Source organism: Mesitornis unicolor, unplaced genomic scaffold (assembly GCF_000695765.1).
Source record: "Mesitornis unicolor isolate BGI_N332 unplaced genomic scaffold, ASM69576v1 scaffold23164, whole genome shotgun sequence".
NCBI classification, from domain to species: Eukaryota; Metazoa; Chordata; class Aves; order Mesitornithiformes; family Mesitornithidae; genus Mesitornis; species Mesitornis unicolor.
Window position 1 is genome coordinate 12332 of NW_010178390.1, and position 5005 is coordinate 17336.

Genomic DNA, 5005 nt, shown 5'->3' on the forward strand with positions numbered 1-5005 from the left:
ACGGGGCGGGCCCCACCGCCGGCCCGCCCCTTCCCGGCTCCGATAGTGCCCCGAGCGGCAAGCCACCCTCACGAGGCGGCCCGACCAGGGAGGCCCGACCCGCCGCCGCTCCCACAACAACCACCCTCAGCCGGGCAGTCGCCAGACATACTCTCTGCGCATGCGCCAGACGCCACCACCGGCCGCCGGCACGAACTATCGGGTAGCTCGGGGTAGGTCGCGGACGTACCACTTGGGCAGGAGGGACGAGAGCCAGCGACGGGGCGGCATCACGCCGCTCCTCCAGAAGGGAGCCCTATTTAGAAGATGTTTTTCTTCACCTAACACCATTGTAAAGTTCATAATACTTAACAGATGCCTGTTCAACCATAAGAAAAAAAAGTAGCACCAGTGATGTCACAGCCAGTACCATTACCTGTAATTATGCATTTTCGTTAAAGATGGCAAATTATTAAACGGATGCACTGCTGCATGATTCTCTCCATACTTGTGAAAATTGATGCTGTCACCCCAGTGACTCAGCCGGGCTGGATATTGGAGCATCACCAGGGGACGTCACTGAAACCACACAAGGCTCTGTTCAGCCCTGCACTTGGGTCTGGCTTTGGCAAGCATGACTGGCCGTGACTGTGAGTTTCACCAGGGAAAAACTCAGTCCCACAACAGAGCAAGGGATTCCACCAAGAAGTGACCAAAAAAAAAATAAATCAAGCCACGACTTCTGTTGCAGGGAAGGTTGTCCTAGAAATTCTAAGCTAGGTCTACTTGTAGTGAGAGACCTGAGCTGGGAAATCAGCCCAGTGAGTCTGATGGGTGCTTGCTTTTCAGACAGAGAGGGAAGTGCTACCATTCCCTATGGAAACCTGGGACCTGCTGCAGTAGCAGGACAACTGGGCAGGAGGGGTTTTGTGCTTTTAATTGCTAATGTGATAATTCTTTCCCTGACGGATCCCTGAGCTCCATGAAAAGTAAGACATGTTCACATGCCACCTCAGTAGCTTAGACACAGGCAGCCGACCTCAGCTATTTATGGGAAATGTCTGGGAACTAAATCTACTGTTTGTGTCTCCTTTGGACGTGCTGAGCATGAGGCATTACACCTTTCCTCCAAGCTCGTCTCCAGACAGCCCCAAGGGACACCAGAGTTTGGCTGAAGTGGTGCCCACACACCCAAACATAACCCATGTGCCATGGGAGTGAGTCTCATGCTGAAGCATGCCTGCCATGTCACCACCAGTAACTCATAGAATCACAGAATGGTTTGGTTTGGGAGGGACCTTAAAGATCGTCTAGTCCAATACACCTGGTATGGACAGGGACAACCTCATCTCTGCCCAGGAGGCCCAGACTCAGCAGTAAATGCAGGGCAAGAAATTTCAGCCAAAATATTTAATGCAAAGGACACATTCATGACCAAGTGACAGAAACTCTAATGATATGGGCTAGCAAGTTGGTCTTGTAGACAGAAGGATTAATCTTTGCCAAAAGCAAGAGTAATTTGTTTGCAAAGCTTTGTGACATGGTCAGAGCCATTTACTAACTCTGAAGGGGACAAAGGGCTGTAAGGCCTGGGAGATGCTAAGTAGAAGATTAGTAGGAGCTGTCACTTGGGAAGTGCTTCCTAGCTGGTGGTGGACATTCTTTTAATAACCTCTTTTCCCTAACAGATTCTGGACCTGTCCTGGGTAACATGAAAAAGATGAGAAAGCTTAACAAGCAGAAACGGAGTGAGCTATTAGAAGAAATTGCTGTCCCAAGTAACATGCTGAGGCTGATGCACCAAGGGCATGTGTTTTAGCTTCCCCTTATTTCATTTTTCCCATAGTTGTCTTTAAAGAATTCCTTTAAATTGTAACACTTTGAGGCAGCAGATTTTTTTACTTACATATAAGGAACTGTGGTCATACTGTAAAAAATGTGATCACAGATAGGCTGTTGTCTTTCTTGTCTTTCTCTTCCCTTCAATGCCTTTCTTGCCTTCTCAAGCAAAATGTAGTTTTTTAATTACTATCAGTCATAGCCATGATGTAATAATTTAGTGTTACTTTCTGAATCTACTGATACTACAACTGTACTTAGTGTCAGCTTTTTAATAGGTGCCTCATTATGGTAATTATGATCACTTCAGGTATTTCAAAATAGTTCTTCCTGCAGTGAGGCTCATCTTCCGTATTATGTCACAATCAATTCTGCCCTTTAAAAGACATTCTGGCTGGATGCTACAGCATGCCCTGTCCAAAGCTAAATTTCCTGACTCTCTGCACTGTCTAAATTTTGGAAGACTTTCTTGACATCATCAGAATGCCACAGCTGGAAGAGCAAAGAGCATCTCCAGGCAGGGAGCCCTGCGTGCAGTCTGGATGATATGCCCCTTGTAGCTAAGAGCCTCTTTATACTGCTTCGGTGGTGCTTGCCACAGGCCAAACTTCCAGGCAGCATGCTGACAGTTAAATGCAATAGTTACATGCAATAATGAATCAGTAGCTCCTCTGATGTATTTACTAATATACAGATAGTTGATGGTAGTTAAAAATATCTTTGGTTTTATCAGGTTCTTTTCATCATTCCGCAAATTGGAGTGCCACGATCCCAAGTCCTTCTGCTCCATGTACTTCCAGAGGCAGACTAGTACCTTCTCAGTGGTATGTGAGCACCTTAAAGGCAGAGGGTCCACAAGGGTCCAGTGAGATCTTCAGCAAGAGGGGAGCCTACAGTTTGTGCCGAGGTTGCAGGATGACTATTACAGGACCTGTATGAGTGCTTGTGTGTGTGTGTGTTGGGAATACAGAATATAGCCTACTGGTGCTTTGGTTGCCATCAGCAGTGAGTTGGGAAATGTGTTTTAGGAGTGGGTGGAGAAAGGAGTTTCGATCTCATTATCAAATTAACCCATCTGTTGCAGACAACTTTTTATCCTATGAAGATTTGCCTTGGAAATGTGTGGGCAAAAAAGTCCAGAATGAGCCACTCTGAATTCTGCCTTTTGCTATGGCAACAGAAGGGACTTTTCTGTCTGCAGAAGACATGGCATGATGGCAAAGTGACCAGAAATTTTCTGTGACAGCAGTGGAGGGACAAGGGTTGAAAGGAATCCTCTCTGATGAGACTGTTCTCTGATCCTTTTATAGCGCTCTCTCATCGTCTAAGTAGCATATGAAGAAACTAAAGTTACTAACGTTTTCATTATTTCTTTTCAATTCCACAGTACCAAAAACTTGTAGTCAGTGGTACTGTATGTTGAACTAAGTCCCATGAGTATAAATAAAACTTGAGCTGGTAATCTTCCCAATAGAGGATGAAAAGTTTATTGCTACATTAGAAGTCAAGACCTTGTTGACTTCTAAAAAGGTTTTAGCCTTCTCTTCCCAAATTTTTAGAAAAGCTTGCACATTTACAGACACAGATCCATGCATATACGCATAAATTGTGCTGACCTGTCAAGTAATCATATATTTTCAGTGACTTTTTTCTTAGATTCTTTTTTTAAACTGAAATTTGCTCCTTTGCCACCTACAAATCTGTGATCTGCGTTCAAATCTATGGGAGATTTATTATGACTTGTGGGAGCTTTGTTTCAAGTCTCTGGGAGATTTATTACATGCTTGCCTCAAGGAACTCTGCGGCAATACCAAATGTGTAATCTTGCTTTGTTAATGTTTTACACACACTCTCAAAGGTCTCCTGATGCTTGTCCAACAAGTACTTATGCAGTATTCCTACATGCAAACTAGTTACTCGAAGAAGCACTTTGCACATGATTGTTTAAGGCATTTTTCCTCTCAGCTAATAGGAAGCATACTCAAATTCTTCCAGAAAGCCTGTATTACAAGGATTTGATGTGTGCCAAGGATTCAGAAAGTCTTTACATTTCATAACATATTCATCTGCCCAGTCTGGTTTGCTTTCCTCAGTACTTGGAAATCAGCACTATTTTTTGCAAACCCTTTTGTAAAAACCACTTATGATCAGTTTTAAATGAGTTAGTCAACACCTCATGCTCCAGAACAGATTGTGATAATAGTTGCCTTGAAGCACTTGATATTCTCAGAATCTTAAAAAATTCAGATTTGCTGAGCATCCAACCTTTGATGTACCAGTTGCTGAAAAAACAGCAGCAATGAAACTGGTTGTTTCTGCCTGCTTGAGTCTTTCCACATAATTCAAATGGTGTAAAATAACTGAAGACTCTTCCCAGTCCCTCTCAAGATTATTCCCCGTTTCTCTTGAGTATGTTAATATTTTCTGAAGATGCTGAAGGTATACAGCCACAGTTGAGTAGCGTTGTATATCTCAGTCTCACTAAAAAAGCTCTATTGGATGTAGACACAGTTCAGGATGTTTATTATACCCATGCTGACACTCTGACATCTGACCATTCCCTGTCCACTACTTAATTGGACCTCACCAAGTACAGCCTTTGGGCAATCATTCCTTCAGTATTTCCTCCCTCCTCATTTTTTTACTTCCATTCAAGGCAAGATATCCTACCCTTTTCTATTCCTAATTTTTTTTCTATTTTGATACAGCACACTCTCAAGCCCTCTCCTGCTTGGTCCAACTAGTTCTCTCAGGAATTTATCTAAATCTCAACTTCTCTCTCCCATTAGCCATGCAATTTTTCTGCAATGAATGAGACATTGGTGCTCCAGCTCTTCTTTGTCTCCTTAAGTTCACACCTCATTCCAAAGCCTTCTTATTTCCTTTCCATTTTGCAAGCTTCTCTTTATGTACCATACATAATAGACATGTACCATAAACATGTCTCTTGAACCACTGCTTAAACATATTTCATAATATATTTTTTTTGTCCCTCTTTTCCCTAACTCTGTTAGAGCCCTAGACAATCAATGTCTCTTTACACTCCTCTGAGGATTTTCATCTCCTAGTAGCCAGCATTGCTGGTGACACTATAACCACTTCTTTTATTGCATAGGAATAATAAATAAAAATAATATCCAGTCCTAAATGTAAGTTTCTCAGATGCTGCTGGTAGGTTTCAGATGAC